The sequence below is a fragment of the Nicotiana tabacum genome, chromosome 17 (genome assembly GCF_000715075.1).
Source record: "Nicotiana tabacum cultivar K326 chromosome 17, ASM71507v2, whole genome shotgun sequence".
In the NCBI taxonomy this organism is placed as follows: Eukaryota; Viridiplantae; Streptophyta; class Magnoliopsida; order Solanales; family Solanaceae; genus Nicotiana; species Nicotiana tabacum.
Window position 1 is genome coordinate 117,759,647 of NC_134096.1, and position 26,038 is coordinate 117,785,684.

General features: G+C 39.4%; 1 pseudogene; it reads right to left on the reverse strand.

Moving 5' to 3' along the window:
• Nucleotides 1-26,038, reverse strand: part of LOC107811160 (MLO-like protein 6) — a 71,796-nt pseudogene that overhangs the window by 40,021 nt on the left and 5,737 nt on the right.

Sequence of the window (26,038 nt, forward strand, 5' to 3'; positions counted from 1 at the left end):
ATTTTACTCTACCGAGCCGCGCTATAGTCGGCCGGGTATGGCACCTATTGTGCAACCACTGATCAGTTGGGTTTTACCGAGCTCCACGTGGCCGGGTACGATTCTACCGAGCCCTATGATGGCCGGGTACGTTTTACCGAGCCTATTACGGCCGGGTACGATATGATGATGATGATGCCCACAAAGGCATATGTTTTAAACGTTTATGTATATATATATGTATGTATCATGTATTTCATGTCAGTAGCCCTCAGAGGTACCCAGATGTCACAGGTTGTATATTCTCTATCCATGTTTACATTACTGTTCTTACTTATGCTTTCTTGCCTCACATACTCAGTACTTTATTCGTACTGATGTCCTTTTTATTTGTGGACGCTGCATGTCGTGCTGCAGGTCCTGATAGACAGGTAGACGTAGCTCCCCCACCACAGTAGGCTGTCCAGTTCAGCGGTTATTGGCGAGATCCCTTCTCCGGACTTGCCGTGGTCTTGGTATGCATTTTTGTTATCGACATTATGGGTATGTCGGGGCCCTGTTCCGGCAATGTTGTAGCACTTATGTTCTTTTAGAGGCTCATAGACAGGTGTCGACTCATGTATGGTTTGGAATGCCTTGTCGGCTGATTTTTGTTGTATAGTCTTTCATGGCACCATGGTAGCTCGTACCTTATATATAGTTTCTTGACAGTCTTGTCGTCCCATGTTACGTATGTTCATGACATTATCTTTCATTGTTGGATGTTCATGATCCATGTCTTTCATTTATATTGGTCTTGTCGGCCCTTAAAGATAATAAGGAAGGTTAGATAAAATGTACGTTGGTGCTCGGCAAGTATGGCCCGGGTGCTAGTCATGACCCTCCAGTTGGGTCCTGACACATAAGATAGATCTTTGTCCAACTGGACTGACCTGAAGTCTAACACATAAGATGGATCGCCGTGATACTTCCGGAGCATGAAAACATGAAACACTCGATGAACTGCAATGAGACTAGGTAGTAGTGCTAGTCTGTAAGCCATCTCTCCAACCCTCTCAAGAATCTCAAAAGGCCCAATATACCTAGGGCTCAACTTATCCTTCTTCCCGAATCTCATAACACCCTTCATAGGCGAAACGCAAAGCAAGACTCGCTCTCCAACCATGAATGCAACATCACGAACCTTCCGATCTGCATAACTCTTCTGTCTAGATTGGGCAGTACGAAGTCGATCCTGAATAAACTTAATCTTTTTCAAAGCATCCTGAACCACGTCTATACCCAATAGCCTAGCCTCGCCTGACTCAAACCAACCCACTGGAGACCAGCATCGCCTCTCATATAAGGCCTCATATGGAGCCATCTGAATGCTCGACTGGTAGTTGTTGTTGTTGTAAGCAAACTCTATAAGTGGCAAGAACTGATGCCAAGCACCCCCAAAATCCATCAAACACACATGAAGCATATCCTCCAATATTTGAATAGTGCACCCGGACTGTCCGTCCGTCTGAGGGTGAAATGATGTACTCAACTCCACACGAGTACCCAACTTTCACTATACAGCTCTCCAGAACCGTGATGTAAACTGCGTACCTCAGTCAGAGATGATAGATACTGGTACGCCATGAAGCTTGACAATATTGCGAATGTAAACCTGAGCGAGTTACTCCGAAGAGTAAGTAGTAACCACATGAATGAAATTAGCTGACTTGGTCAATCTATCCACAATCACCCAAACTGCATCGAACTTCCTCTGAGTCTGTGGGAGCCCAACAATGAAATCCATAGTGATCTGCTCCCATTTCCATTCTGGAATCTCTTACTTCTAAAGCAATCCACCTGGTCGTTGATGCTCATACTTCACCTGCTGATAATTTAGGCACAGAGCTACATACTCCACTATGTCTTTCTTCATCCGCCTCCACCAATAGTGTTGTCTCAAGTCCTGATACATCTTTGCAGGAACCGGATGAATGCAGTACAACGAACTGTGAGCCTCATGTAGAATCAACTCACGCAAGCCATCTACATTGGGTACACATAGCCTGCCATGCATCCGTAATACACTGTCATCTCCAATAGGGACTTCTTTGGCATCGCCGTGCTAAATCGTGTCCTTAAGGACAAGCATATGGGGGTCATCATACTGACACTCTCTGATACGATCATAAAGAGAAGACTAAGAAACCACACAAGCCAAAACTCGGCCCGGCTCAGAAATATCCAATCTAACAAACTGGTTGCCCAAGGCCTGACCATCAAAGGCTAAAGACAATAGAAGATAAACCCTCTACAAATCGGCGATAATGCCCCGCCAAGCCAAGAAAATCCGGATCTCAGTAGCTGATGACGGTCTGGGCCAACTCTGCACTGCTTTCATTTTTCTTCGGATCTACCTGGATCCCTTGTTCGTTATCACATGACCCAAAAATCCTACTGAATCAAGCCAAAATTCACACTTTGAAAATTTTACATATAACTTCTTTTCTCTCAAAGTCTGAAACACAGTCCTCAGGTGCTGCTCATGATCTTCCCAACTCCGGGAGTACACCAGAATATCGTCAATAAACACAATGATGAATGAGTCAAGATAGGGCTGAAATACACTGTTAATCAAATGCATAAATGTTGCCGGAGCGTTGGTCAGTCCAAATGACATTACAAGGAACTCATATTGACCATACTGAGTCCTGAAGGCAGTCTTCAGGATATCTGGCTCCCGAATCTTCAACTGATGATAGCATGAATGTAAGTCGATCTTAGAGAACACTCTGGCACCCTGAAGCTGATCAAATAGGTCATCAATACGTGGTAATGGATACCTGTTCTTCACTGTAACCTTGTTCAACTGGCGGTAATCAATACACATCCGCATAGAACTATCCTTCTTCTTCACAAATAAGACAGGAGCACCCCAAGGCGATACACTGGACCGAACAAAACCCTTATTAATCAGTTGTTGTAACTGCTCTTTTAATTCTTTCAATTCTGTTGGGGCCATACGATATTATGGAATAGAAATGGGCTGATTGTCCGGTAACAAATCAATGCCAAAGTCAATATCTCTGTCGGGCGGCATACCCGAAAGATCCGCTGGAAATATATCTGGAATATTCCTTACTACCGGAACTGACTCCACGGTAGGAGTATCAACACTAACATCCCTCACATAGGCCAGATACGCATCACATCCCTTCCCAACCATTCATTGCGCCTTAAGAAATGAAACAACCTTGCTTGGACAATGATCTAAGGTACCTCTCCACTCTAGCCGCGGTAGACCTGGTATAGCCAACGTCACCATCTTGGCATAACAATCAAGGATAGCGTGATAGGGTGACAACTAGTCCATGCCCAAAATATTATCAAAATCCACCATACTGAGCAATAATAAATCATCTCTGGTCTCAAAACCACTGATAACAATCAAACACGACCGATACACGCGGTCAACAATAATAGATTCACCCACGGGTGTAGATACATAAACAGAAGTACTCAAAGAATCACGGGATAGGCCCAAATACGGGGCAAAATAAGATGAAACATAAGACTAAGTGAAGCTTGGATCAAATATGACTGATGCATACCTATGACAGACCGAAACAATACCTGTGATAACAGAATCGGATGCAACTGCCTTCGTCCTAGTAGGAAGGGGCATACTATCTGGCCTGGCCTCCCTCTCTAGGGCGACCTCTACCTATCTGACCTCAACATATAGCTGGATATGCAGGTGGAGTGGCAATTGGTGCAGTAATCATGGCTTGAGAAGCTTGAGAGCCCTTTGGAATGGGTGGGGCCTGAGAAATATATGGAGGTGCACCCCTCCTAAATCTGGGGCAATCCCTCATTATATGACAAGTGTTACCACACTCAAAACAAGCCCTCGGAAGACATGGCTGCTAGGACTGGCTAGGGCCTGATCGGCTGGACTGAACGCTGAAAGCACCTCGTGTAGGAGGTACAGTAGACACTAGCGGTGCATAATATGGAATATGAGGTCTAGGAGTAGCAGGAATACCCCTAAAAGCTGGAAGTGCTAAATGAATAGGACAGCTCACATAGCCTCTACCATGACGGGCTGCAGTTGGGGCACAAGAACTGTTATATGTGCCAGAATCTCGAGGTCTCTTAGCTTCCCTCTCTTCTCCATCCTGAGTCTGCATACCCTCCATTCTCCTAGCAATTGACACCACCTGTTGGTATGTGATGTCCAACTCCAGTTCTCGGGCCATACTGAATCCGATACCAGGGTAGAGCTCCTCAATAAATTGACAAACCTGCTCTCGAACAGTAGCAACCAAGGCTGGTGCATACCTAGCTAAATCACTGAATCGAACCGCATACTCTGACACAGTAATAGAACCCTGGCGCAATTGCTCAAACTCTACGTGCCATGCATCTCTGAGACTCTGAGGAATATACTCCCTTAAGAACATATCTGTAAGTGAGTGAAGCTGCCTCAGCCAGACTATCCAACTCGTATGCTCGCCATCACTGGTAGGCCGCTCCTCTAAGCTGGAATGTCATGAAAGAAATGAATCCACAATACCCATAGTACACAGGATACGGTGACATTCCTCAAGAAAACCCCAAGCATCCTCTGAAGCCAAACCGCTTAAAGTGGGAGGGTGGTACTTCTTGTACCTCTCGAGCCTGAGTTACCCCCCCTCTCCGAAACTGCTGTCCTAGCCTCATGCCGAACTGGGATAATTGGCTGCATTGGTATAACCTCTGGAGCATGGTCAACCTAAGCTCATGGCTCTGGGATACGGGAGGCGGGTGTCTGTGCTCCTCCAGCGACCTAAGATGTGGCAGGAGCAGGTGGAATTAACCCTGCCTGAGCTAGAGTGCCAAACATGCTCAAAAACTACGCAAAAGTCTCCTGAAATGCATGAGTAGTAACATGTGTCTCAGGTGCCTGCTCTCCAACTAGAGCTGCTGGTGGTTCCTCTGCAGCAGCTCGTGCAGGTGCCCTAATTGCACCACATGGCCATCCTCGACCTCTGGCTCGGCCTTTTCTCCAGCCCCGGCCTCTTGCGGCCCCAACAGGGGGCACGGGTGTCTAATCATCGGATCCAGTTTTGCGTGTCCTCACCATTTGTGAGAGAATAGAAAGACAAGGGTTTAGAATTTCGAAGTCGACAATGCGCACGATAAGGAATCAATGAAGTGAACCTTTTCCTAACAATTCCATAGCCTCCCGAAGATAAGTACAGACGTCTCTGTACCGATCTGTGAGACTCTACTAAACCTCTTGTGATTCATAATACCTATGAACCTAGAGCTCTGATACCAACTTGTTACGATCCCAAATTCCCTCCGTAGAATGTCGTGATGGCACCTAGTCTCTAAGACTAGGTAAGCCTAACAATTTGCGGAATAACTGAATATAAATCTGAAATTAAATCCTTAACTGCTGAAATAAATAAATAAATAAATAATGTAACTTAAACAAATTACAACTCCCAAAACCCGGTAGAAATAAGTCACAAGCTTCTAAAACTTTATTCTAAGAGTCTATGTACATGTCCCGACCCAAACTAACCTTGTCGTGATGGCGCCTATCGTGGAACTAGGCAAGTCGACTCATTTCCAAAACAAACCGATATTTTCATTTCAAAGATAATTTCAAGGCTATTTAATATAAAAACCTTCGTAAAGAAGTTCAAATCAAAACAAAAGTTCGGAAAAGAAAAGCCCGACATCGGGGTGTCACTAGTCATGAGCATCTACTAAAATTTGTCTGCCAATATCGAGACCAACATAGTCTGTAAAATAGCTAAATACAACTAAAGGAAGATAAGAGGGAGAAGAGCAGGGCTGCGATCGCCAGGTAGCTACCTTGCTATCTCCGAGAAAATCTGCAACCGGAATAATCAACAGCTGCTACCGTGTCCAGATACGCCTGGATCTACACACAAGGTGCGGGGAGTAACGTGAGTACGCCAACTCAGTAAGTAACAATAGTAAATAAAGACTGAGAAGTAATAACGAGCAATAATGCGAGTAAAGTTCATATCACAAAAATTCATGAAAATACAGCATGCTTTTAAAATCAGAGTTTGAAATAAATCAGCTCTTTTAAATCCAGTTCCGATAAAATCATTTAAAGACATAATTCAACAGTTTTCAAACAAAGGTTCAACGCAAAGGTGAGCAAAAATAATGAAATCATAATCAGCCCCTCGGGCAACATCACTCACATACAACCCCTCGGGCAACCTCACAATCACTCGTATACAGCCCCTCGGGCATACCTCACAATCACTCATGCCTCCTAGTCACTCAGCACTCAGCACTGGCACTCGCACTCAGTAAGTACCTGCGCTCACTGGGGTGTGTACAAACTCCGGAGGGGCTCCTTCAGCCCTAGCGCTATATCAAGCCAATCATGGCATAAACCAATGAGGACCTCAGCCTATATCAAACATGTTGCAGCACGCAGCCCGATCCCATAAATATCCTCACAAATCAGGCCCTCGGCCTCACTCAGTCATAAACCTCTCCAGCCGCTCGAGCTCTCAGAAAATAAAGTATTCAGCCCAAACAACATTTATATGATGCATCAAAATAGAGTAATAGAGACTGAGTTATGCTGCAAATATGTATAAACATGACTGAGAATAGAGTATATATTTTTAATCAAAAACAATGAGAGGATAGCAAGAAAATACCTCTAAGGGTCCAAACAACACTGGCATAAGGCCTAAACATAGTATCCAGCCTGACTTACAGAAATTCTTTCCCAAACACATAAGAATCATATAGTTTCAACAAAATATTCAACTTTACAATTGATACGGGAGAGACCAAGTCACAATCCCCAACGGTGCACGCCCACACGCCTGTCACCTAGCATGTGCGCCACCTCCAAATAGTAAAATGATACAAAATTTTGGGGTTTCATACTCTTAGGACCAGATTTACAATCGTTACTTATCTCAATCCAAGCAAATCTCTACTCTACAATGCCCTTGACTCTCGAATCAGCCTCCGAGTGTCTCGAATTTGTCCACAAGCAACACATTACGATCAAAATAGGCTAAAGGGATCAATTCCACAAGCAAAATACCTAATTATAGCCAAAATCCGAAATCGGCCCAAACCCGGCCCCCGGGCCCACGTCTCGAAATCCAACAAAAGTCACAAAACGTGAAATCCCGTTCACTCACGAGTCTAGTCATACCAAATTTACTCAAATCCGACAACAAAATCCCCTTCAAAACCTCAAAAATCCATCTCAAGAACTCTTCCACTTTTTCCCCAAATTTTCACCCCAAATCACAATTTAGATGATAAAAATCAAGATATAATCATGGAATTTAACCAAAAAGAAGTGAGAAACACTTACCCCAATCAACTCCCTGAAAATCCCTTCAAAAATCACCTAAATCCGTGGTCTCTAGCTTAAAATATGAAAAATGGGTTCAAACCCTCGATTTTGAAATTTAACACTGCCTACCCAGATTTTACCCTTCGCGAACGCGACCGTCCTCTCGCGTTCGCATAGGCCAACTTGACTGCCTCACCATGTTACTCTTCGCGAATGCGATGCTTACTAGCTCAGACCTTCGCGAACGCAACCACCACCTCGCGAACGCGTAGAATAAGGACCTGGGACCTGCCTCACTCCTCTTCGCGAACGTGACACCACTCACGCGATTGTGATGCACACACTGCCCTACCCTTCACATTCGCGTCCTCACCTTCGTCAATGCGTAGAACAAAATTTTGCTATCTCATAAACACTCTTCGCGAATGCGAGAGTCCACTCGCGATCGCGAAAGAGGAAACCAGAAGAATGCAGCAGCAGATATCAGCAATCTCACCAAGGCCAAGAATGATCCGTTCACCACCCGAAACTCACCCGAGGTACTCGGGACCTCAACCAAACATACCAACACGTACCATAAGATCATACAAACTTAGTGGAACCTTCAAATCACCTTCAACAACACCAAAAACACGAATTACATACGGATTCAAGCCTAATGAACTTAAAAATTTCTGAATTCCACAAACGATGCCGAAACCTACCAAACTACGTCCGAATGACCTCAAACTTTGCACACAAGTCTGAAATGACACCACGAACCTACTCCAACTTCCGAACCTCCATTCCGACCCCGATATCAAATTTTTCACTGCCGACCGAAATCTCCAAATTTCTAATTTTCGCCAATTCAATCCTAATTTTACTACAGACCTCCAAATCAAATTCCAGACGTACTCCTAAGTCCAAATCACCTAACGAAGCTAATGGAACCATCAGAATTCAAATTCGAGATCGTTTATACATAAGTCAATATCCGGTTGACTTTTCCAACTTAAGCTTCTACTTTAGAGACTATGTGTCTCATTCCACTCTGAAACCACTCCGGACCCGAACCAACTAACCCGGTATATCATAATATAGCTGAAAAGCACAAAAAGAAGCAGAAATAGGGGAAACGGGGCTATAACTCTCGAAACGACCGGCCGGGTCGTTACATTCTCCCCCTCTTAAACAACCGTTTGTCCTCGAACAGGTCTAGAAACATACCTAGAGTCTCGAATAGGCGTGGATATCTACTCCACATCTCCCGCTCGGTCTCCCAGGTGGCCTCCTCCACAGGTTGGCCTCTCCACTGCACCTTCACTGAAGCTATATCCTTTGACCTTAACCTTCGAACCTCCCGATCCAAAATAGCCACCAGCTCCATAATCATAAGTCATATCACCCTCCAACTGAACCGTGCTGAAGTCCAAAACATGGGACGGATCACCAACATACTTTCGGAGCATGGAAACATGAAACACTGGATGCACACTCGACAAGATGGGTGGCAAGGCAAGATTATAAGCCACCTCCCCTATCCTCTGAAGCACCTCAAAAGGCCTAATAAAACGGGGGTTCAACTTGCCCCTCTTCCCAAACCTCATAACACCCTTCATGGGTGATACTTTCAGCAAAACCTTCTCCACAACCATAAAAGACACATCACGGACCCTCTTATCCGCGTAGCTCTTCTGCCTAGACTGCGCCGTGCGAAGCCGCTCCTGAATCAATTTCACCTTATCTAATGCATCCTGGACCAAGTCTGTACCCAAGAGCCTAGCCTCACCCGGCTCAAACCATCCTACTGGAGATCTACACCTCCTCCCATATAAAGCCTCGTATGGAGCCATATGAATGCTCGACTGATAACTGTTGTTATATGCAAACTCCGCGAGTAGCAAGAACTAGTCCCATGGATTACACATGGATTCAAGCCTAATGAACTTAGAAATTTTCGAATTCCATAAACGACGCTGAAACCTACCAAACTACGTCCGAATGACCTAAAATTTTGCACACAAGTCTGAAATAACACCATGAACCTACTCCATCTTTCGGAACTCCATTCCGACCTCGATATCAAATTTTCCACTACCGATCGAAATCGCCAAATTTCTAACTTTCGCCAATTCAAGCCTAATTCTACTACGGACCTCCAAATCACATTCTGGACGCACTCCGAAGTCCAAACTCACCTAACGAAGCTAATAGAACCGTCAGAATTCAAATCTGAGATCGTTTACACATAAGTCAATATCCAGTTGACTTTTCCAACTTAAGCTTCTACCTTAGAGACTAAATATCTCAATCCATTCCGAAACCACTTCGGACCCGAACCAACTAACCTGGTATATCATAATATAGCTGAAAAGCACAAAAGGAAGCAGAAATGGGGGAAACAGGGCTATAACTCTCGAAACGACCAGCCAGGTCATTACAGTACATTAGAATCTAAAGAGAATAAGGAAAGAGACATAATAAGGATAGAAAGGGACTCCGAGGTCTGCGGACGCTGGCAGATATACCTTGAAGTCTCCGCGTACGGCTAGTTCACTGATACCTGGTTTGATAAGAAGTACCTAGATTTGCACAAAAAGATATGCAGAAGCGTAGTATGAGTACACCACAGCGGTACTCAGTAAGTGTCAAGCCTAACCTCGGTAGAGTAGTGACGAGGTCATGTTAGGCCCTACTAGAAATAATAAAAGACAGGGTGAATGTTTGACAATATAATAATAATAATGACAATGGGAATAATTTAAGTAAGTAGTATGCCACAATTCAACTACACAGAATAAGGGCAAATAATACCTCATGGAAGGAAAACAGAAATTTAAAACTTTAAGGAAAACACCAAAAATAATCAAAGGCAATGCAGCCATAAATAAATATCAACAAGGGTACTCCCGAGGTACCGCCCCGTAGTCTCAAATTATAAATAAATTCACAATATCTCATTTTTTTATATCACCGCGGGAGCCTTCACATTTAATTTTAAAGAAAATATTTTTCCCGAAATAGCATCCCGCGTTTTAGCCACCTTTATCACACCGCATGACTTCTAGTAGTTCCCCTACTAGCCAAGCATATCAAGCCACCCTTATCTCACCGCATGCGTTTCAACACCCAGACCTTATACCACCGCATGTGTATCAATATCACAATTTGTACCTCAAGTGCCCAAATATTTTAACTTGCCAAAATAAATCAACAACAACACTATTTCCACAATAAGGAGTTTACGGCTCAATCACAATGAATATAAAATCTCACAAAATATTCGAAAGTGAATAACTCAACAAAAATAATATTTCACAAATTTAACACCTTGCCTCAATACCAAATTATTTTTTATGTCAAATACTTCATATTAATAATAATTCAATTAAGAAATTCAACTTTCAAATAATGAACACAGAATAAAAGAAGTAAAATTTCAACTTAACAGGTAAAGCAATTAGAAGGAAAAATATCAGGCAAATTTAAAATATAAAAATAGATCAATGATGATGAATATAACTGGATAAAATAATTTAATTAATGTGTAATAGAGAACTACACAATTTAAAACCGGAGTTCTCCACATTTAGCCAGTGTACACACTCGTTACCTCGCATACACGACTTTCAACACATGACAATTATCACATCAATACAAATCCTAAGGAGAATTTCTCCCACACAAGGTTAGACAAGTCACTTACATCGACTTGTGTAATTCTTTACTATGATATGCCTTTGTCTCATGAATTGACCTCTGAAAGCCTCGTATCTAGTCACAATACAAATTATTGGAATTTATTCAATATGAAAATACAAATTTTCCAACAAAAAATGAAATTTAACTCAAAAATTGCCCGTGGGGACCACGTCTCGGAACCCGACAAAAGTTATAAAATATGAACGCCCATTCAACCACGATACCAAAATTATTAAATTCCGATAACAATTCGGCCCTCAAATCTTCAAATCTTATTTTCGAATCCCTAGGCCCAAATCCTCTAACTTCACCTCAAAAATACGTAATCTAGTTGAAATACTCAATGATACTTCAATATTGTTGACTAACAATAATCATAAGTGACTTACCTCAAGTTCTCGTGAATTCTCTTTGAAAATCGCCCCAAAACCGTGTTGGAAATGTCCAAAAATGATAAAAACTCGGAACCCTCTGTTTTTGTACACTGCCGAGAGGTTTCGCTTTTGCAGAATTTTTAACTGCATCTATGATTCCGATTTTGCGGTAAATCTCCCGCTTCTGTGACTGCCTTCGCTTCTACGGACAAGGAGTTTGCTTCTGCGATGAAGCATCCGCGTCTGCGGTCCCAACCGCACTTGCGATCCTTAGTCCGTATCTGCGGTCGTGCAGATGCGGAAATTTTCCTTCGCACCTGTGGCCACTGCTCCACTCACCCTTTTTCGCTTATGCGCTCTCACGCTCGCTTCTGCGAGCTCGCACCTGCGAGCCAAATTCCGCGGGTGAGATTGCATCAGATGACAGAAAGTTTCCAGCTTTGTTCTAAGTCTAAATTTCGTTCTGTTAACCATCTGAAACTCACCCGAGACCACCGGGACCTCAACCAAATACATCAACAAGTGCTAAAATATCATACAAACTTAGTCGAAGCCTCAAATCACATCAAACAATGCTAAAAACATGAATCATACCTCAATTCAAGCCTAATGAAACTAAGAAATTCCAACTTCTACATTCGATGTCAAAACCAATCAAATCATGTCATATTGACCTAACATTTTTCACACAAGTCATAAATGACATAACGGACCTATTCAAATTTCCATAATCGGATTCCGACCCCGATATCAAAAAGTCAACTCCCCGATCAAACTTCCAAACTTAAATTTCTATCTATTTTAGCCACTTCAAACCTAATTTAACTACGGATTTTCAAATAATTTTTCGCACATGCTCCTAAGTCCAAAATCACAATACGGAGCTATTGGAATCATCAAAACTCTATTTCGGGGTCGTTTACACATAAGTCAATATCCGGTCAACCATTTCAACTTAAGCTTTCATCCTTGAGACTAAGTGTCTCAATTCACTCCAAAATCTCTCCGGACCCGAACCGACTACACCGGCAAGTCACATAATAACTATAAATTATAAAATGAGTAGTAAATGGGGAAACAGAGCTATAATTCTCAAAATGACTGGCCGGATCATTACAACTCAGGGGCCACAGACCACAAAGCATCTTCACTAGGATTATTGAATGATGTTAAGAATGTGGATAGTTGTAAAAGAGAAAAGGTGAGGTTACAAAATGGAGACAGTACTGATGTTACATATATTGGTAGTACACAATTTTCAGCAGATACTAAGCTGGAAAATGTATTGTATGTTCCTAACTTTAAGTTTAACTTTATGTTAGTTTCAAAGTTAACCAGGGACTTACAATGTGGTGCTCTCTTCCTACCAAAACTGTGTGTCTTTTAGGACCTTTACAGTGGTAAGGTGAATGGGATTGGTAAGGAAACTGGTGGACTATATCTGTTGAGAGGAAGAGAAACAGAACAAATAGTTGCTCATGTTAGTTCATTGGTGAAGAATAAAGATTCAGGAGAGCTTTGGCACAAGAGATTAGGACATAATTCATTGTCAGTGATGAAACATGTTTCCTTTTTGCATAATAAAGTAGATAGTACAGTACAACATAAATGTTCTATCTGTCCATTGGCTACGCAACATAGATTGAGTTTTCATGTTAGTGAGCACATAAGTACTAAACCATTTCAACTTGCTCACATGGATGTATGGGCACCCTATAAGGTTGCTACACATGATAATAAATATTACTTTCTTACAGTTGTGGATGACTATACTAGAGAGACTAGGATTTTTCTTATGCAGCTGAAAAGTGAAACAATCATATTTTTGAAACAGTTCTTTTATATGGTACACACTCAGTTTGGCACTTGTGTTAAGGTGGTTAGGACAAATAATGACAGAGAATTATTTAACCATCAGTGGAATGTATTCTTACAGACTCATGGGGTAATTCACCAAGGTAGTTGTGTGCATACCCCACAATAAAATAGGGTGGCTGAGAGAAAACATAGACACATCTTAGACACTGCTAGAGCACTGAAATTTTTGTAACGACCCAACTTGTTGTTTTAATAATTTATACCTTGTTCAGTGACTTAAGGTCTCTAACAGCTTCGTAATATGTATTATGACCCACGGGCGTGGTCGAGTTTGATTTTCGGAAGATTCGGGATTAAATTGAAAGAACAATTCTCATTTTTGAAGTTTAAATGAAAAGAATTAACCAGAGTTGGACTTTTAAGTAAACAATCCCGGAATAGAGTTTTGATTATTCCAATAGCTTCGTATGGTAATTTTGAACTTAGGAGTGTGTCCAAAAAATTATTTGGAAGCCCGTAATTAAATTAGACTTGAAATGGCGAAAATATGAAGTTTAAGTTGGAAGTTTGACCGAAGAGTTGACTTTTTTATATTGGGGTCAGAATTCAGTTCTGAAAATTTTCATAGGTCTGTTATGTCATTTATGACTTGTGTGCAAAATTTGAGGTCAATCGGACTTGATTTGATAGGTTTCGGCGTCGAATGTAGAAGTTGAAATTTCTTAGTTTCATTAAGCTTGAATTGGGGTATGATTCATGTTTTTAGCGTTGTTCGATGTGATTTGAAGTTTCGACTAAGTCCGTAATATATTTTGAGACTTGTTGGTATGTTCGGACGGGGTCCCGAGTGGCTCGGGTGAGTTTCGGGGTGGTTTCAGACCATTTCTAGGACATTTTTAGTTGCTGGTTTTTAGCCACAGAGGTATGAAGCGTGATCGCGGACAAACGGTCGCAATTGCGAAGAGCAATTTTGCAGTTTGGACACTGTGTATCGCGATCGCAGAAGCCTTTTCGTGATCGCGTAGAGGAAATCTCTATTGCACTAACCCGATTTTGAAAGCTTATATCTCGCAATCCATAAGGAATTTGGAGATGATCCAAAAATTAAAGTTCTAGACCTTTGTATCTAATTTTCAGAAAAGTAAACCATTTATCATTTCGAGTTGTGTACAAAAATATATGGTGGATATACTATAGGCTATCTCGAAAGAGTTTGGAAATCTCTGTTGCACAGGGCTGACTTTGGAAGCTTATATCTAACAATCTATAAGGAATTGGGAGATGATAAACATAAGTTATAGACCTTGGTGTATAGCTTTTAGAAAGTTAAACCATTTGCAATTTGGAGTTTTGTACAAAAAGTTATGACCATTAAACTAGAAGTTGTCTCAAAGAGCTGGGCGCTTGTTCTTCGCGATTGCGAAGCATTTTCCGCGATCGTGAAAGGCAAATTTTGGGCTAAGAAAAGTTGTGCTTTGTGATCGAAAAGCATTTTCCACAATCACGAAGAGTAAATACCTGGGCAGTCACTATATTTCGACGTTTCAGTCATTTTTAACATATTTGGAGCTATGGAGCTCGGATTGAAGCGATTTTTGAGGTGATTTTCACCGTATGGATTGGGGTAAGTGTTCTATATCCTAAAGTGTTTATATTTCATGAATCTATAATTATATTCATCGTTTAATTCGGATTTTAATGGAAGAAATTAAGATTTTGGCTAAATCTTCAAAAACAAAAATTTAAGTTTTGGAGGTCGAGTTGTTATCGGAATTTGATAAAATTGGTATGATTGAACTCGTATCGGAATGGGTGTTCAGATTTCATGAAAATTATGTTGGGTTCCGATAGGCGGGCCCCTCATTAACTTTTGTTGACTTTTTGGAATAAATTTTTAAGTCGGCGTATTATTATTCGGAATCATTTTCGATGAATTTTAATAAAGTTGGACAATTAATTTGGATAGATTTGAGCTGTCCAGAGGCCAATTAAAGTAAGAAGGAGATTTCGAAATATCGGCATAACTTCAAAAAAGTAAGTATCTTACCTAACCTCGAGTGGGGGAATTACACTTTAAGCATTGAGTCTTACGTGAAAATTGTGTGATTGAAAGCCGTGTACGCGAGGTGACGAGTACGTACTCAGGCTTATATGTGAAAATTGTATTGGTTTAAAGTTTTAGGCATTTTTATGTATTAAATTGGATAATTATTGGCATTAGTAAATCCTTGAATTATCACGCCTCATTCCTTATTTGTCAAGTTTGTACTTTATATAATAATTTGGTGTTATTGTCACTTGAATTTTATGTGTATTCCATGTATTTGTTGATTTGATATTTTTCTTGGAATTAAATTCATGATGGAATCCTTATCTGCAAATATTTATTAAATAAGTTTAAATTGGGGAGTTAATATAATTATCAAGAATTTGGATTAATGAAGGCATTGCCCTATACTGAGTATTTTTCACCTCTGTTGATAGTTTTGAGGTTTTATATACATTGTGTGGAGCCTTGGGCTATTTGTTGAGAAATTTATTGATTCTGCTACATATTTGGAATTTGGTTGTGGTCAGTGGAAAATTGTGATATGAATTGTTGTATTATGTTGTGGTTTAAACACTCTCCTTGATGTTATTTATGCTTCTTACCTTGCTTGTTAATGATATACATGTGCTTGGTAAGGAAGAGTGTAAAGCATAAAGGGTGATGTCGTGCCATTTGAGAGTATAAAGAGTGAAGGGTGATTCCGTGCCATTTGAATTATATTATCATGTGAGGGAGAGTATAAAGCACGAAGGGTGATGTTGTGCCATTTGAGCGTGTAAAGCACGAAGGGTGATGTCGTGCCATTGAGAGTGTAAAGCACGAAGGGTGATGCCGTGCCATTTCATTTATATTATCAGGTGAGGATGAGAGTAAAAGTACGAAGGGTGATGTCGTGCAATTATTTTTTTATATTATCATATATTCATGGCACGAAGGGTGTTGTGTATACATCTATGCCTTTATCTTGAGATGTTATTGTGCACCTATGTTTTCTATGTGACTTGTAGTCGTTGTTGCTTCCGGTGTGCCTCCACTTTATTTCTTTTATTGTTATTGGCATTTCTCCACCTTGTTGGTACTGTTATATATATATATGCACAGTGAGAAAGATATAAATGCACGAAAGGTGTTACCGTGCCAATTAATTTGATCTCTCTCTCTCTCTCTCTCTCTCTCTCTCTCTCTCTCTCTCTATATATATATATATATATATATATATATATATATATATATATTGGGTGAGAATGAGACAAGTGCACGAAGGTATTGCCGTGCCATTTGATGTGATATGTTCAATATATTTTTCATGCCAGGAAAGTTAATGAGGTGTCATATGGTGACTTTTATTTGAAAGAATTATATTTGAAAGATATTTACTTGAAAGAATTACATTCAGAAGATATTTATTTGAAAGAATTATATTCGAAAAATATTTATTTAAAAGAATTATAATGGAAAGATATTTATTTGAAGGAAGTATATTCGATATATATTTATTGAAAAGGATTATATTCTAGAGACTTTTATTGAAAAACTTATAGATAAAAGATGTATATTTTGAAGGACTTGATTAATTGTTTGTACCTGTGTTTATTATTCGTTTGAGTAATATTTATGGTGTTCATATTGCCTTGCTGTTTAAATCATTAGTTGATTTGTGTTGCTATCACTGCTATTTATTTTCTATTATTTTTGTATGTTATATTGCACATATTATTTGACTAGTGAGTGTCTTGATTGTACCTCATCACTACTCCACTGAGGTTAGTCTTGATACTTACTGGGTACCGACCGTGGTGTACACATACTACACTTCTGCATATTTTTGTGCAGAGCCAAGTATTGAAGATATCAGATTCGGACAGAGATTAGAGTATGATCGCAAGGATTCAAGGTAGGACTCCTTGGTCATCGCTGTCCTTTGGAGTCTTTTCATTTTATTGTACTGTTAATTTCTTATTCGATCAGTACTGTATATTCGATCCTCGAGATAATTTCATGTATTCAGTTAGAGTTCGTGACTCAGCATTATCAGTCCTGGGAGTTTGTATTAAATTATATGTTTAAAAAAAGGCTTGAATTATGATTATAATCGGCTTACTTAGTCTTAGAGACTAAGTGCCATCACAATGCCTGCGGTAGGATTTTTGGGTCGAGACAGTTTCGGGCTGGGATACCAAGCAAATTTTGGGTGGAATGTGTGCAAACATTTGTTTATCTTATAAACAGACTTCCTACTAGAGTGCTAGGTGGTACGAGTCCTTTTGAGTTGCTCCATGGTAGGCAACCCTCACTAGCACATCTGAGAACTTTTGGTTGTCTGTGCTATGCTACAAATATGGTGAAGGAAGACAAATTTGGACCTAGAGCTAGGGAAGTTGTCCTACTAGGGTATTCCACTACTCAAAAGGGTTACAGACAGTTTGACAGGGCTACTAACTCTTTTTTTATCAGCAGGGATGTCATATTCGGGGAATCTATATTTCCTTTTATCACAGCACAACAACAACAGCATGTTTCCACATATCAATCCTCAAATCACATAGCTGGTATCTTTGAGCCATTACAAAGGGAAGAGATGATCACTATGGATTCAGTAGGATCAGAAATCACAATTGAACTTGGGGAGCCTGCAGATCTCTCAGATTCAATAAGCCAGGAACCCAATCAAGAAGATGCAGTTTCTGATGTAGATGATGATGAAGGTGGTGTAACTGATCAAGCAGATAAAACAGGTATAGCTGACCAAGCAATTGCAGGTGATGTTGATCCACCAATTCTTGAATAGGATGCATCAACTGAACTTCCTATCGCACCAATGAGAACCATTGATCCTAATCCCACTGTCCTTGCGAGGAAATCAACCAGAACAAAGCATCCTCCAATGTGGATGCAGGACTATGTTGTTGCTAGCAAAAAAGATCCCCATTGTCCTTATCCAATTTCCTATCCTATGACAATGTCACATAGAGATACAAAGATTACATTATGGCCTTCTCAACAATCACAGAACCACATATCTTCAAGGAAGCAATGAAAGATGGCAGATGGATACAGGCTATGAAACACGAAATTGAAGCTTTAGAGGATAACAAGACCTGGGAGGTGGTGGTCCTGCCCCCTGGGAAGTCCTCTATAGGCTCAAAAGAGATCTACAAAATTAAGTACAAGACTAATGGAGAGGTGGAAATATTTAAAGCTCGACTTGTTGCCAAAGGGTATAAGCAACAAGAAGGCTTAGACTATCATAAAACCTTTTCACTAGTTGCAAAAATGATGACAGTCAGATCAGTGATAGCATTAGCAGCCACTAAGGACTAAAGTCTTTATCTGATGGATGTATAGAATGCTTTTTTGCAAGGTGACTTATATGAGGAAGTCTATATGGACTTGCCTCAAGGTTTTCAGAGACTAGGGGAGACAAAGGTCTGTAGGTTGCTGAAATCACTATATGGCCTTAAGCATGTATCAAGACAATGGAACCTTAAACTTACAGAAGCTTTACTCAGTGTAGGCTTCAGTCAAGTGTGTATGTCTACTCCTTATTCACCAAGAAATCTAGGAGTGGGATTGTTATCATTTTGATATATGTGGAAGATTTACTATTGACTTGAAGCAGCATTAAACTTATTAATGAAGCAAAATCAGTGTTGCACAAGTAGTTCAATGTCAAAAATCTAGGTGAACTTAGATACTTCCTAGGCATTGAATTCTTAAGGTCTCACCAAGGAATCCTTCTTAACCAAAGAAAGTATACCTTGGAGCTTAATTCGGAGTTGGGATTAAGTGGGAAAAACATGCTCTTACACCCTTAGAGCTTAATCAGAAGCTCACCTCGCTGGAATTTAACAAAGGAGTTAGGAGCAAGGTACATGATCCTTTGGTGGAAGTCACAAACAATCAGAAACTCATAGGAAAACTCTTGTACCTCATAGTTAAAGACCATACATCAGTTATGCGATGCAAACTCTGAGTCAATTTATCCAGACTCTAAAGAAGTCGCATGTCGATGTAGCCATTCGTGTAGTGAGATCTCAAACAGGCACCAAGAATGGGGGTGATTATGAAACGAGGGCCAGCTGATGCCTTAGTTGTTTTTTGTGATTCAGATTGGGCAGTCTGTCTGATAAGCAGAAGGTCTGTTAGTGGTTATCTTGTTAAGTTTGGTGACTCTTTAATCTCTTGGAAGTCCAAAAAATAACACACAGTATCTCGTAGCAATGCTGAAGCTGAATACAGAAGCATAGTATCTACTGTAGCTGAGATAGTGTGGCTGCGAAGCTTATTTGCAGAACTAGGGACTCCAATTCATCAGTCAGTTACTTTATTCTCCGAAATCAAAGCGGCAATGCAAATAGCTGCTAATCATATCTTTCATAAGCGCACAAAGCACATTGAGATAGACTGTCAGTTCATCCGGAAGAAACTCAAACAAGGGATCTTGCAGACACAATATGTTTCTACTAAAAATGAGCAAGGTGACATCCTCATCAAAGGCTTGGCATCACCTCAGCATCAGTTCCTCCTTGGCAAGCTGGGAGTGTTAAACATCCTACACCCTCCAACTTGAGGGGAGTATTGGTGTATATAAGTGTTAGTTAGTAAGTTAGTTAGTACTATGGACCTTAGTGTACATATTGAAAGTTATGGTATGTTATAGTTATTTAAGGAAGTTAGTATCTAATTGTTAGTTAGGACTGTATATAGTCGGTGTTTATGCTCCAGACAAATCAGTTGAGCTAATTCCAAATTACTGACCAAATTACTGATTCTTCTCCATTCTTCTTCCTTGCTAATTCTAGCATAACAATAAAAATAAATATCGTATTTAAAGTGACAATACGATACAATACAACATGTAACAACCATCCAAACAAGCTGCTAATGAGAAGATTAATACTAGTAATGTTTAAGTGTTGATTGAAGTAGTAATAAAAAGTTAAGAAATGAGATATATATAGTTGCGAAAAACTTACTTCCACCTAAATATTTTCTGACAATTAAATACAAGAGAATAACTAGCCCTTGATAAGGAAAAAAAATCTTATTAGGGAGTTCGTCGGAGCCCCAATGACGCCGAGTAAAAAACCAGAAAAAAAAGTTATTCTCCGACAAATATTTTCTGTGACACCCTAAACGGAAAAGAGTGTTAACCAAGGTTTAAGACGCGTACCGTTATGAATCCATGTCTGAGAGTAAAATAGTCTACTTTGTAAACATATCCATAAAATTGTCTTAAGAAAACAAACCTAGCCATCACGAAAGGTTATACTATATATTATAATCTATTTCATTGCTTTTTCAGGTCTAATCAATTAGTAATTAAATAAAGATGATTTAATCATAAAATTAAAACAGCTTACTGGCAAACGCCGAAAGCGGTGTTCAATCCAAAATTTGAGATGCCGCTTGCCGAATGATGTTTGATGAATTAGTTGAAACCTCCTTGAATCCAAAATATTTAACAGACGAACAAAATGTCAAATATTAACCCTCACCTTAATTAACGTATTGTAAGTAAACTATACATTATGAGGATTAAGGAATAGTTTGACTCAAATGAAAGATATTGTTAATAGAAACTTGTGACGTTGTTTGTAGGTAATTTTATCGGTTACATGCTATTTGCGTTTTCCAAGTTTCTAAAATATCATAAGTATCAAGCAGACGGTACATGTTTGATTTTTTTTTTTGGGTTGTATTTTTGGGTTAAGGTAAAGAAAAAAAGGAAAAAAGAGCATGACTTGAACCCACACATCTAGTTTGAAAGATGTTTTGAAAGATGTTTACTAATGTCATTACGTCGAAAGTTTAGAGTTTCAAATTGTATGCGCTAAGAATGTAGTAAAAATATTAACAAAATCAGATCATTAAGATATAACTATAAATAACTCTATATAATAAGGCTACTAATTTAAAATAAAACAAATAATAATATATTAAATTAACTTACCATGTGAAAATTGATACTCTAAGGTTCTTGTTTCTACCTCCCACATTTTCCATCTCCTCATCTGACCATTTACCAAAATAGTAGTAAGGAATAACATAGATCAAGCACATTTCCAATTCTAGCCACCAATTTACTTAAGAAATTTTCTAGAAGACTAACAAATATTGTTAGGATCGGAAACCCGGGTAGTGCGAAATTTAGCCAAACAACGGTATAATGACAATAACAAAGACAATGAAAGTTGATAATAACGGCAATTAAAGAATATAAAGAAGACACAAATTTAACGTGGTTCGGTCAAGGTGACCTACGTCCACAAGCGGAGAGGAGCAATTTCACTATACCAACAAGAGTACAAAAGAGAGTACAAAATTAGAGTAAATACTCTAATTAATCCCAAATACCCCAAGAGAATAACCTCACAAGATCACTCCGAAGAAAGGGTTCACACAAGTGTTTCCCAACACTCACTCTCTTACAAAATACTCTATAATAAAATAAAGGAGGAGAAAGAAAGACAAGAGTGAAAATCTCTTGAATTGGTGTGTTTGCAAATGAGGAGAAACTCCCCTATTTATAGCAAGAAATCCTTGGCCTAATAATGGATATTATGTCATGGCAAATGTCATGATCCACAAATTTGTTATAATGGATATTATGTCATGGCAAATTTCATGAACCACAAATTTGTTATAATAAATATTATATCATGGCAAATGTCATGAAAATTTGGCCATATTACAAATCTCCACCTTGGCCTAATTTCGGCTTATAGTAAATTTGCTCCACCTTCTCCGCAAAATCCCCAATGGGCAAAATCATTCTTCATAAATGCCAACCAAGTTCAGGCAAAGCTTGAACTTGGATATTGGAAGAGGTTTTGTGAACATGTCAGCAGGATTGTCTCTAGTGTTGATCTTCTGAACAGAGACTTTTCTTTCAGCAATGGTTTCTCGGATGAAATGATACTTTATATCAATGTACTTCGTCCTCTCATGATACATTTGATCTTTAGTCAAGTGAATGGCACTTTGACTATCACAGAAAATGGTAATACCACCTTGGTGTAAACTGAGTTCCGCAAATAGACCCTTCAACCATAAAGCTTCTTTGATCGCCTCGGTCACTGCCATATATTCTGCTTCGGTAGTAGATAAAGCTACTGCATGTTGTAATGTAGCTTTCCAGCTAATAGCGCAACCACCGATACAAAATACATAGCCTGTCAGGGATCTTCTTTTTTCAAGATCACCTGCATAATCTGAGTCTACAAAACCAACCAAAGTGTTAGTATTTCTCCCAAACTCCAAACATGTGTTTGAAGTACCTCGCAAGTATCTGAGAATCCATTTCACAGCATGCCAATGTGCTTTACCAGGGCAAGCCATATACCGGCTTACCAGCTCACTGCTTGTGAAATGTCTGGACGTGTACAAACCATTGCATACATAATACTGTCGACTGCACTAGAATAAGGAACCTGTGACATGTACCTCTCTTCTTCCTCTGACTACGGGGACTGAGCAGCTGATAACTTAAAATGAGCAGCAAGAGGGGTACTAACTGGTTTAGCATCTTTCATGACAAACCTCTCCAAGACTTTCTCCAAGTACTTCTTCTAGGTCAGAAATAACCTGTTGGCTTTTCGATCTCTTTTGATCTCCATGCCAAGGATTTTCTTAGCTGCTCCCAAATCTTTCATCTCAAATTCACTTTTCAGCTGACTTTACAAATTGTGAATTTATGTTAAATCCTTAGCAGCAATGAGCATGTCATCAACATATAATAATAGGTACACAAATGAACCATCAGTTAACTTCCGGAAGTAAACACAACTATCATACATGCTCCTCGAATAACCATGACCCAACATAAAGGAATCAAACTTTTTATACCATTGTCTTGGAGACTGCTTTAATCCGTACAAGGATTTCTTCAACAAGCAAACATGATCTTCTTTTCCTTCAATTTCAAATCCTTCGGGTTGATGCATGTATATTTGTTCCTCAAGTTAGCCATGTAAGAAAGCTATCTTAACATCAAGTTGTTCTAATTCCAAATCATACATGGCAACGAAGGCAAGAAAGACACGAATAGAGCTATGTTTAACAACAGGTGAGAAAATATTATTAAAATCAACTCCCTGTACCTGACTATAGCCCTTTGCAACTAATCGTGCCTTTTACCTTGCATCTTCAACCCCTGGAATGCCATCCTTTTTCTTGAAGACCCATTTGCAACCAACAATTCTTTTTCCTGATGGCGGCTTCACAAGAGACCAAGTACCATTCTTGTGGAGAGACTCAATTTCTTCATTCATTACAATCAGCCACTTGGCTGAGTCAGCACCAGAAACTGCTTCTGAATATTTTGATGGTTCTCCAATTTCTTCAGTTTCATGTGCAACTGAAAAATCAAATGCAACATAATCTCCAAACCTTAATGGTTGTTTACCTTCTCTTCTTGGTCTATGTTTGGCTATAGAATACTCCTCTTCTTCTGGTTCAACTTCAGGAGTCTCAACTTCAAGAATTTCAACTTTTGTCTCAACTTCAGGAGTTTCAACTGTATTTTGCTCCAAAGTTGATGAGCTTGGCTCAGAAGGAATGCCAATCTCAATCTCCACCTGGTTCTGTGTACTCTTTCCTTTATCTGTATTACAAGAACTAGAAGACTCTTTTCTAGAATGTAACATAGAGGATTCATCAAAGGTTACATCTCTGCTAATTATAAATTTTGGTGCCGTGGGATCAGGATACCATAGTCGGTATCCTTTCACCCCAGATGCATACCCAAGGAAATTGCACTTTTTAGCCCTTTGCTCTAATTTTCCATCATTTACATGCATGTATGCAGGGCAACCAAATATTTTTAAATTAGAATAATTAGCAGGAGTACCTGACCACATTTCCTATGGAGTCTTAAAGTTCAAAGGTGCAGAAGGAGCTCGGTTGACAATATAACAAGTTGTAGAGATAGCTTCTGCCCAAAAGGCGTTTGTCAACCCAGCATTTGAAATCATGCAACGAGCCCTTTCCAAAAGCGTTCTATTCATCCTTTCTGCCACACCATTTTGCTGAGGTGTCATTCTCACTGTACGATGTCGAGCAATTCCTTCATTCTTGCAAAATTCGTTGAATTCATCATTACAAGATTCCAAGCCATTATCTGTTCTAAGCCGCTTAACCTGTTTTCCTGTTTGCTTCTCAATCAAAACTTTCCATTTTTTGCAATTTAAGAAAACATCACTTTTATTTTTCAGGAAATAAATCCAAACTTTCCTTGAATAATCATCAATGAAAGTTAACATATACCTGGCACCACCTTTTGATGGGGTACGGGAAGGACCCCAAAGATTTGAATGAATGTAATCCAAAGTACCTTTTGTTCTATGAATCGCTGAAGATTTGAAGCTGACTCTTTTTTGCTTCCCGAACACACAATGTTCACAGAACTTCATATTTTCGGTACTTTGGCCACATAAGAGACCTCTTTTACTGAGGATGGAAAGACCTTTTTTACTCATATGCCCCAATCGTATATGCCACAATTTGATGTCAGAATCTGATTTATCTTACATTGAAACTGCAGCAGCACCTATAACAGTAGATCCCAAAAGAGTATACAACGTACCAGATCTGCTTGCTTTCATGATCACAAGAGCACCATGAGAAATTTTCAGAACTCCACCTTCACCTGTGTACTTGCACCCAAGAGATTCTAGAGTGCCCAAAGAGATGAGATTTTTCTTCAAGTCAGGAACATGTCTAACATCGGTGAGAGTTCTCACCACACCATCGTGCATTTTGATTCGGACTGTACCTTTTCCAATAACTTTGCAGGCAGCATTGTTGCCCATCAAGACAACTCCACCTCCAATAGATTCATATGTGGTAAATAAATCCCGACTGGGACACATATGATAAGAACAACCCGAATCTAAAATCCACTCATTGTTAGATTTGAAACTATTATTAGTTGCTAAAAAAATAGTTCCCTCAGTCTCATCAGCAGCTACACTTACTTCGGCAGTGTCAGTATTTTTGTGCTCATTTTTCTTTTCTGTATACTTTTCTTTGTTTTTCAATTTAAAGCATTCAGAAATAATGTGACCTTTCTTATGACAATATTTGCACATGACATTTTTGTATCTGGATTTTGACCTAGATTTAGGTTTCTTACTACTTGAATCTTTCTTATTGGATCTACCTCTTATGAATAAGTCTTCCCCTTGGTTCCTACTAGTTTTTCCAGTAATATCTCTATCTATTTGTTCTTTTGATTTCAAAATAGATTTGATATCTTTATAAGAGATATTATCCTTTCCATAAAGCATAGTATCTCTTATATGTTTAAACGACTAGGGTAAGGAAACAAGCAATAACACAGCTTGATTCTCATCTTTGATTTCAGCATCTATGTTACTTAAGTCCATAAGCAGAGAATCAAAAGTATCAAGATGAGTAAGTATAGAGGTACCTTCAGCCATACGAAAAGTGTAGAGTTTTTGCTTTAGGTAAAGCTTGTTTTCTACTAATCTTTTCATATATAAGGTTTTAAGCTTTTCCCATATGCCTTTGGCTGAGCTTTCTGCTGCAACTTCACGCAAAACCTCATTTGAAAGATTTAAAATAATACCTGCTTTTGTCTTTTTGTCTATGACGGCAAATTCCTCGTCCATCATTTTATCCGGCATCTTCTCATTTCCTTGCAGTGCTAAATCTAGGCCATCCTGAATTAGGATAGCTTCCATCTTTAATTGCCACATTCCGAAGTTTGCACTTCGGTCAAATTTCTCAACATAAGACTTTATTAGAGTCATTTTGGCTATGTAAACTAAC